Consider the following 10,010-nt stretch of genomic DNA (forward strand, 5'->3'; position numbering starts at 1 on the left):
TTGGGAGAAGGAGTTTGCTTTTCCAGATTTCCATAAAGGCAGCCGCTTCCTATTGAGAAATTAGGGTAGAGGGAGGAAACGGTTGAAGATTTTGTGCACAAAACTTGTACACCTCCTTGGTTGGGCAGATTCCCGAAGCATTGTGTTTCAAACACAGAATGTCCTTTCCCTCTCTAGGAAGGATTGGAGTTTGAAGGATGGCATCTACAGTAGGAATCTCAAAAATCTGCAAAATTAAGTTTGTATTCCAAAATTTTGAATTTGGGATCTAGAGATCCTTAACAACTCCAGGGTATCTGAATGGCTAATGTTGGATTTTGAGATAACTATGGCTAACCTTCTCTAAGTTGGTAGAAACGGGAAGTGTAAAAAATACCGCTGATTTGGGAGTTTTATTGGGCTTCCAAAGAAGTAGGCATGGAAGCATTTGGCTTTGAGAATAAGGGCAATTTGAGCATTTGACTGTTGGCTTCGCTAACAATGCGCTAGGCAGTGGAGCAGAGATCAATAGGCTACTATTCATATTAAAAATATTCCTAGCCTGAGGCCACCCAATTGTTTAGGCTTGCAGATATCATCCCAAGTTTTGAGACAAATAGGTTCGCTTTGCTTTTCCTTCTCCTGACTTGCGTCCACCAAAAATTCCTAATTATGGTGGTGAGTTTGGCTAAGAAGAGAAAATTGGACATTGTAAAACCAGGATAGAGGAAAAACCCGAGATGATATTTAATACGGTAACAACTTCATTAACCATAGCCCGGCCACAGATTAAAAGATCATCGTAATCATTTATGGTGTGATCAAGGCAGTTGCCAAAATGGCTTTGGTCAAACCCCTCCATATGACAAGTTAACATCGAAGAGTCAAGAAGGGCTAGAATGAAAATGGAGGACCCAATTGTCAAGAAAAAGGAATCAAGTTCAATGGAAAATAAGATAGTAAGAGGAAAGGGCTAGATGGAAAGTGGGTGTCGGGATAAATCATATGGAGTGTGTATGGTTGAGTGGATATCACTATCCATGTCCCTGCTACTCACTTTGAGCCAGCTCGACGTTTACTCGAGGTGTCATTGACGGCCCGAGCAACTAGTTGAACATGATATTCGTCGCTTCATACATATTAGTAGGTTGGGTTCCTTGAGGTCACCATATTCAAAACATTGAAGTGCCGTTTTTTTCGAGTGTATGATATTTAATAAGGCTGACGTATACACCCAACTAACGCTTACACTGGTCCATCGACACCTACCACAAGAAACCCTCGTCGAAGTTGTAGCTCAGATGAAACCCACATTGTTCAGAGATGAAAACATGTGTATGTCTGTTGCACAAAGCACAAATGTATCTGTGTTGCAGTGGTATCCCGTATATCTCCTCCTGTGGTCATAGGTTCTATTTCTATTTTTCTGTTTTTTATCACGAAAAGTGGAATCACATATTTGTATATAGGACTGAGTACCCTGCGTCTTGGTTAGCAAAGCTCTTGTGTCAAATATTTGTATTTTCAGATAAAAAGATTTGAATTCAAAATTCGTACAAAAATAATTTAAGCGGTAACTAAACAGTATTTTCCACTGACTATGGTAACCACAAATACCCATGCCCCATGGTAGATAATTTAATTCCAATTCCATTGCCAAAACCTTGTTCGAGGCTTATGCAAGGGCATGTACAAAAGGAGTGATTACGTAGCGGTAGGATCCTATAGAACAGATCATGTTCAAGGTCGTCACAAAGGGATGATTAAGCTGTCTGCAAGAGGTTTTTTTTTTCTAAAGTGGAGGAATGGGAATGAGAAAAGAGAGTGAGCAGTTCTTAGCTTTATAGACAACATATAGACAAACTATTTATCATTATATGTATGTTGTCTATATTTTATACGGAGTATGAGATTTTTTTTAGACAGTTTACAGATAGTCAATTGTATATAGTATTTTTTAGGTTGTTTGTAAATCACATGCAAACAAAAATTGTAGACTGTGGGTGTGTGTGTACAGCTTTGTACATGCCCTAAGTCGGAGCTCCCAAGAGTCGCCACGACGTGTGTGAGTTTTTCTGGAAAAACAAGCGCAACTTGTTACTTATGGATAAGGTTAGCTGCCAATAAAACAAAAGTAGGTGCTCACGCAAGAGTTGCCACGATCGTGGGTGAGTTTTCTTACTTGTTACTCATGGATGAGGTTACCTACCGTTCATCATCATTCATCAATCTGATCTAGGACCTGGCGAACAGTACCGAGATAACAAAATTAAATGAACGCGAGCATTCAAAATGTTATTTCCTCCTATTCATAATAAATGTGTCAACTTTAGTATAAAGTTGTAATAGGGTTTATTATTATGGATCGAAGAGAATATAATTTATTAATTATGAACACCCTCGGATTCTAAATTGTTGTCGAAATATTACACGTATGTAGACACTTTTAAGAATATATACATCCATATTTAGACAAATTTAAGTCAAGAATTTAGTATCAGAGGGAGTATGTTCTAATGTGTTCCCTTCGTTCCAACAACAACAACAACAACAACAACAATAATGTATTCCCTTCATTCCATAATTCTTGTCGAAATATTACATGTATCTAGACGTTTTTTAGAAATAGATACATCCAGTTTTGGATAAATTTGAGACAACAATTATGAAACGGAGGGAGTAGAAACTGAGGGAATACATCTTTTTAGAAAAAGATACATCCATTTTTGGACAAATTTGAGACAACAATTATGGAACGGAGGGAGTAGAAACTGAGGGAATCTATACCAATATATTAAATTGGAGTTGGTCGTCATGGTAGGACCGTCGCCGTACGTCATGTCATCCAAATTTCGGTCAATATGCCACCGCTCGTTATTTCTCTTGACCCGGACGTCCCCAGCGCCCAACCTACTCGATCCCCTCCCGACGCCCCACCCAACCTGTTCCATCGCCCCCGCCGCCGCAACCCCCTTCCTCTCTGGCTACCCCCCCCCCCCCACACCCCCACCCCACCCGCCTCCCTTCTCTCCCCCGACCTCCTGCTCCTTCCTTCGCCTGGACATCACTTCTTTTCTCGCTGCAGTTCGCGGCCTGGCCACTCCAAGCATACCAACCCCACACGAGATCCACCCGACGACCGCTGTCCGCAGTCCCAACGCGTGATCCAGAAAGTGGCCGTCGTCCGCCATCCACGCATGAGATCCAGTAGGTGGCCGGCCATAGCTCAACCGTCCGGCAAGTCCTCGTTGTTTTCGTTTGTTGTGGTGCTTTGCACTAATCGACGGATAATTCGATAACTAATTGGGATGTACTCCCAACCTGATTGATGGTAGCTGCTATGGATAATAGATAGATTAGTGTTTTTCCATGCACCGAATGATTACCATGTGCATGCTGTGATTGGAAATTAGCATCTACTGATAGTTCGACTGCATGCTTGGAAATTAGCATCTTCTGGTTTCAGACTTTTGGATGTATACAAATTTGCTCTATGTTTTGAACTTTTGAATTGGATCTTTTCTTGTTAGAATGTGAAAATTTGGTACAGAATTTGAATGATGATTTAGTGCACGGGATCATTTTTTAAAGTGCTCATGACATGTGCGTTGGACCGTGACAGCGCACGAGCATTTCCACCAATCATCATCAATATATTAAATTAGAATTGACGGCTGTCCCTCGATTCATCAAAATTACCAACAATGCCGGCCGGAGGCGCGTATATTTCTTAACTGAAACGTTTTTCTTTCTTTTCCCTCCACGCTCCGCCGCCCCAAGCTCCCGTCTCGTCCGTAGCTAGGCTCGCCCGCACCGCCCCCTCGCATACTCTTCTCGTGTGCGGGTGCGCGACGCCGACTACAGGCGCTGCTGCTAGACCCGCGACTTCTCGCCTTTGAGGCCAAGGACGCGCTCGACGACTTCCTCCAGGCTCACCGCGCCGGCCGCCTCACACGTCCTTCCCAGCCCCCATCGCTCACCCTGGGAGCCGCCTCCATCTCGAGCACGCGTCCCCTCCTCCGGAAGAACATAATACACACAAAATCCCATCCACGCCGGCGGCGTTGAGTCGTGCTGCCGCCCATCTCCGTCGCGGCGGCCGGTTGCTCACTTGCTCTGCTCCACCTTCTTTTGGAGAGGGTCGCCCCGCAGGTGTTTGTAGGATTGCGTGAGCGACCTTTTGGAGCTTAGGCATAGCCATGGCCACCGGTGTGGCAGCAGCTCTGCTCTCGCATGCGAGGGTCCGTGATGGCGGCATCGGCTTCAAAACGAGGGTCGACTTCACCAAGGACATGTCCATCCTTGGTGCACTGAGGACAGGCTCCTCAAGAGGGGTCTCATGGTGAAGAGCTCAAGCACAGAGTCTGATGCTATTGAGCTCGAGCTGGATTCCGAAGGAAGCCCACTTCTAGGTATAGTTCACACGTTCTGGTCTCCTTCCATGTGACCAGCTGAATTATTTTGTGCACCTTTATCCAGCTGAATTATTGTTTGCCCCATACGTTGTTCTTCAGTCCCCAGGCAAAAGTACTATGAATCTGTACACCAGATAAATACTCCCTCCCTCACATCTCCCTCACATATTAAGTAACTTAAATTTGATCAAATATGGATTTATCTATAACTAAAATGCGTCTAGATATATGTAATAAAAAGTCATTTAATATGAGACGGAGGGAGTAGAAGAAAAACACGTACAGTGATGGTCAGGAGTAGGCAGTGACCATCTCACAAGGATTCAGACTACAACTAACAGAAGTGTTGGCATCAATTTTGAGCTGGTTAAAATTTAACTATGTTTTATTATTCCGTAGCAACACGGTCCACTAGTACATGTAAAACCACACGTGCGGTTCTCTTTTCGGCAACCATCATAACGGTCCCTCTCACCCCTCAAACAAGCATCCGTACGGGCAAACCTTTTCACCCTGTATATATGTGATTCCATCATCAATTAAGACAGCTGATTCATTTATTTTTTTAAACTAGGATCCTCTTTATTATTTTAACTCGTTAAAGGAATTACATCAGAAACGAGGAGGGAAACAATATATGGGGGAGGATCATCGAGCCAGACTTGAGGGTCACCACCTTTTGCTTTCAGAGTCGGCCACTGGCAAGGCAATAGCACAGCAGCCAGGGTGGAAGAGGCAGCCCTGTCCTTCATCGTCTGAATGACCTCCCAATTGTCAGCATTGAGATATACACGATTGCATCCCACAGTTTGTGATAGCTCAAGGCCCAGGCGCAGAGCCAAAGATTCGGCCACATGGGCGGCACAGCACGGAATATTTTCGCCGGCCGCCGCCACGAAGCAGCCTTTGTCATCTCGGATAACAACCCCCAGAGAGCCTGACAAGGTGTCAATGTCGAAGGAGGCATCGACGTTCAGCTTGAACGTACCAGAGTTAGAAGTCCAGCCATGATGTTTGATTTAAGCCTAAGCTTGATGGGCAATAGAGAATTTAGCAACCATCACCTTAATGCTAATGGCAGAATGCTCTGGTTTCTGAATATGATGTCCATGAACGAGTTGCGTTCTCTCCCACCAAAGATACCCGTAGGTAACAGCAAAAGTATCAACCGACAAACTCAAGGACAGAAGTATCACGCCAGCGATTCATAACGAGAAACTCAAGGACAGCAGAGCCAGATCTGTCAGTAAGGCACACCTTCTGAATTTCTGGACAGCAGAGCCAAATCCGTCAGTAAGGCACGCCTTCTGAATTTCCGAAAGCAAGCCAAGAATTCTCCAGACTTCACGAGCTTTTAAACTCATTACAACTCAACATTTAACATGTTATCAGCACGCACTGTCCAGAGAGCAAAATCAAAGGCCATTCATAGAGCACGCTCAGGAGGAAGAAGAACAAAGGTAGGATGCCAACTGTTCAACACCATGTTCATCCCGTGTATCTTGACAGAGCACGCTCAGGAGGAAGAAGAACAAAGGGAGGATGCCAACTGTTCTCAACGTGTTCATCCGGTGTATTGAGTGGTTGGTTGTGCCACTGAACACCAACGCCAAGATGGACCGAGTGCCGTAGACCCTGCACCACCAGGGTGGTGCCTGGGACCACCAACACCGGCAAAGGAGATAGCATCTCCGCAACCCCGGCACGGGCCTGCCGATCCACGGCTTCGGTCTATCGCACATGGAACTGTCGACAGACTAGGCACTTGCCTATGTCTCAGCGCCAACGACCTCCTTCCTTTGTCGCCACGGTCCAGCATCAGCCGCCCATCTCCCGGTCCGGGATAATTGCAGCGCTCTCCCGCGACATGGGGTCCGCCTGACCTCCCAACATGGGGTCTGCCTTATGCACTCACCAATCATAGGAAAGAAGAAAACGATTGTCATAAATAAAGAGACATCCTAGGTTACATCAGAAAGGCAAGCACAGGAAACAACAGGTCAACGCTGCTTCGAGGGAACTAGTCTATTGGAAACCGACCAGAGATCCTCCATGACCAGATGACTAAGCACAAAAACATAGAGTCAAAGCAAAACAAACCAATAAAGATCAAATTTCAAAAGAGGAAGGAAAGAAAGCTAATCTGCCAATTTTGTTACCCCCTCCGACCCACATTATTTGTCTCAAATTTGTCCAAATATGGATGTATCTATATTTAAAAAGTGTCTAGATACATGTAATATTTCGACAAGTAATATGGATCAGAGGGAGTACAAGTTTGGATAAGGCCAAAGCATTAGGAAAGGATGGCAAGGTTTGCGTATTTCATTTGATAGTATGCTACAATTGTTTCCTTGCAGACTAAGCATGAGCAGGTACAATTTTACTTCATGAAATTGTATAACAACAATTTACCTGCCATTGGATTTTTGTTTCCCCAAGTTTTGTCAACATATGTACCATACAGCTTAAGATTATATTAGTACAATATTCACCAACTTATGGAACCCAAAAGTAAAAAACCACCATTGACACAATGGAAGGAAATGCATGAGCTCTCTATAATCAAAGTAAATTATACAAAACATGAAACTCTGAGAATTTCAAGCATGCCTTGGATCTCAGTCAGTATTGTCTTCTTCAGTACTTTGAAGTTCAAGAAAGATAACGCAGTTAACAATTGCATCATAGATCCATGACTTAACACAAATGCACAAACAAAATAAACAAAGGGGTTCACAAGTGCATGTCAACCTAAATTGGGGAATAAAACTGTAGCTCCAATCATGAGGACCTCAATCTGCAGGTGATAAACTTCCTACTTGGTCTTCTACAAGACCACAAAAACATATCAAAAGTAAATTGGGCATTATCCTTCACAAAAATAGACAAATGTGCATTGCAAGTCATATTCCACCTGACATGGAAACCAAGAAGCAATTTGCAGCACACTAGGATGAGTCCAAAGAAAGGTTAAAACTTAGTCCCTCCTTCCAGGAGAAACCTGTTTGTTCACGGCAAGTAGAGAGCCAGAACGGCGAGCACTTTTACTCAGCCTGTGTACTGGCCTGGACTCTTCTCCAATTAAACTACTGGTTTGCTCACTGCATGAGAAAGATGTACAAGAAAGCCAATGAATTATCCGTATATATGTTTCTTCTACTTTTCACATTACCATTGTTCTCGGTGCATCATCAGTGGTGATATTGGTTAAATCTCAGCAAACAACATAATTTCACTAAAACAAACAGCGTAATTTGTATATGATTGTACAATTGAACCTTAAATTGAGCTGCAGTTGGTTTATTTATTCAACCCAGTGCACTTTACGACTGTACATTATAGCAGTATGGTTTAGTCGTTAACTTAGGGATCTAAAAATACAAGCCGCTACTCTATGGATGGAAGGAAAAGCATGATCACTCTATAAGTCTGAGAAAAGAAGTGAACTCATCAAAGATGATCATACCTGCACACACAAAAACTTCAAGGATTTCAAGCGTGCCTTGGATCTCAGTAAGTAATGTCTTCTTCAATACTTGGGAAGTTCAAGAAAGATAACGCAGTTACAATTACATCATCATCGATCCACAACGCAACGCCAAGTCACAAATTTTTTAATCAAATTAGACAAAGAGAGCATCTCAGACTACATATTCCCCAATGTTTTTCTTCACTGTCAACCTCAAAGTGCAAGGATGAGTAAAAGTGGATGTAACATCACGGATGCTCTCAAAACATAAATTAAAACGGCAGATGCAATCTCCCAACAAAAAACCAGCGTGGATACGAGAAGTGGCGGATGCATACCTCGCCGGCTTCTGGGATTCGCGTCAGGTGGCTCAGGTCGGCGCAATTGCGGCGGCAGAGGGGCATCGGGTCTTCGGGGATTTAAAGGAAGCGTAAACCCTAACGACAGAGCAGGATTCCACACGGTCACGCACGCGCGGCCACGTCATGGGCCTGTTATTCTCTAGCGTCTGTTGGGCTTACGCTGGATCTGCACGGCCTGTTATGCTCATGCTTTTGGGCTGATTGATCCCATTTATTTAGGCTTCATTTGGTTGGGCTTACAACAGCGATCGTAAATGTGCATTTATTTAGAGCATCTCCAATGCGCTGAGCAAAGCTATATCCCAAATGTATTTTTTAGGGCAAATGGACATCTTGATCAAAAAGCACGTCCCAACGGGCAACTCTAAACAGACAAATTGGTCTTTTTGTCTGGACAGATCCCAAAGCTGCCTCAAATTTGGGAGAGAGACGTGGCCAAGACCTTTTTTTTCTATGCACGAGCTTTTCTTCCTCTTCCTTTCCTTCCCCAGGACCCAGCTCGTGCTCCACTGTGGTCCTCCTCCCCGACCTCGAGCTCCCCCATGGACGGGAAGCGGAGGCCGAATCCCGCCGTCCCCCGTCGCCTCCCCGCGCCCTAGCCGCCATGACGGCGCACCGAGGCCGTCCGCTGCGTCCCGTCGGGGCCCTTCGCCTACTCGCGCCCTAGTCGCCATGGACGTCGCACCACCGGCGAGCTCCCGGCCGCGCACCTCCCCAGCAACCACGGGCACATCTCCCTGCCGCCAGCTCCCTAGCGACCACGGGCCAGCTCCCTTCCGCGCACCTGCCCACGCACCACGGCCCCGCGCCAACCGCCATCTCCCCAGCCACCACGGCCACATGTCGCCCCGCCTGGCTCCTCCACCGGCGAGGCAGAGCAAGTAGCCGGACCTCCTCGACGCCTGGCGCCTCCTCGAGCTCGACCTCGCCGTCTCCTGCCCTTCTCGAAGCCTTCTGGCTCCCGCACCGCGTTGAACTCCACCGCCCACAAGGTGTTCGGTCTTTGTCCCCAACAAGGTTTCTAGGTAAAATTACATCTCAAACTCCATCCGATGATTCTCTTCAATATTTTTTGCAGTGATTGTGCATTGGTCTATGCTGTGATATTTGCAGTGGAACCTTGGTATTAATGCTGTGTAATGGTCATTTTGTATGTTAGATATTGGAGCCATATATGCTGTGATTTTCCTACCCCGTGTACTGAACTGGATACAGATGGATGCAGTATATGCAGGGGCACTGCTAGGTTTCTGTATATCAGATTTTGAAGCTATCTATGTTGTAATTTTTGTTCTTGCCCAATACAAATGGATGCATGCACTGAACCACATTTTCCCTGTGTACTGAAGTCAAGGATGCATATTTAGTTGAGAACCAACCGAGAGCTGTCTTCAGTTTAGTTCAGAAACAACAGAGAATTGTCTTCATTTTATTCTATGAAAGATATGACTTCCAAATGTTTATTTGTATGTTTTTAAATTTAGAGTAAAATGCACCCGATGTCCTTATTCTTTCGTGAAGGTGTCAAGTAGGTCTCTAATCTTTAAAAATGTACATTTAGGTCCTCATTGTTTTCTGTAAGATTGCAACGTCACGTCGTCGCCTCACCTGTGGGCCCAAAGCCTAGGTGGCAGCCACGTCATGCGGCCGGAGCTGTGCATATAGGCGAGGGACCTAGTATGAACTACTTACCAAACAATGAGGACCTAAACGCACATTTTCAAAGATTAGGGACCTACTTGACACCTTCGCGAAAGAATAGGGATCTCAGGTACATTTTAC

The 10,010-nt window shown here is 44.9% G+C and overlaps 2 long non-coding RNA genes and 3 other non-coding genes across 5 annotated transcripts; 1 reads left to right on the top strand and 4 right to left on the bottom strand.

Annotated features, from left to right (window-relative positions):
* Window positions 1-3,743: 3,743 nt before the first annotated feature.
* On the top strand, window positions 3,744-6,987 carry LOC112270865. Its single transcript, XR_002963394.1, has 2 exons — window positions 3,744-4,391; window positions 4,969-6,987. It is a non-coding gene; the product is annotated as an uncharacterized LOC112270865 (long non-coding RNA).
* Window positions 6,934-8,339, bottom strand: LOC100840716. Its single transcript, XR_730499.3, has 3 exons — window positions 8,205-8,339; window positions 7,864-7,932; window positions 6,934-7,498 (listed from the first exon to the last, which is right to left on the bottom strand). It is a non-coding gene; the product is annotated as an uncharacterized LOC100840716 (long non-coding RNA).
* Window positions 7,008-7,092, bottom strand: LOC112271218. Its single transcript, XR_002964212.1, has one exon. It is a non-coding gene; the product is annotated as a small nucleolar RNA snoR27 (small nucleolar RNA).
* LOC112271217 lies at window positions 7,900-7,987 on the bottom strand. Its single transcript, XR_002964211.1, has one exon. It is a non-coding gene; the product is annotated as a small nucleolar RNA snoR27 (small nucleolar RNA).
* On the bottom strand, window positions 8,032-8,127 carry LOC112271215. Its single transcript, XR_002964209.1, has one exon. It is a non-coding gene; the product is annotated as a small nucleolar RNA snoR26 (small nucleolar RNA).
* Window positions 8,340-10,010: the final 1,671 nt, after the last annotated feature.

The sequence above is a fragment of the Brachypodium distachyon genome, chromosome 2 (genome assembly GCF_000005505.3).
Source record: "Brachypodium distachyon strain Bd21 chromosome 2, Brachypodium_distachyon_v3.0, whole genome shotgun sequence".
NCBI lineage: Eukaryota > Viridiplantae > Streptophyta > Magnoliopsida > Poales > Poaceae > Brachypodium > Brachypodium distachyon.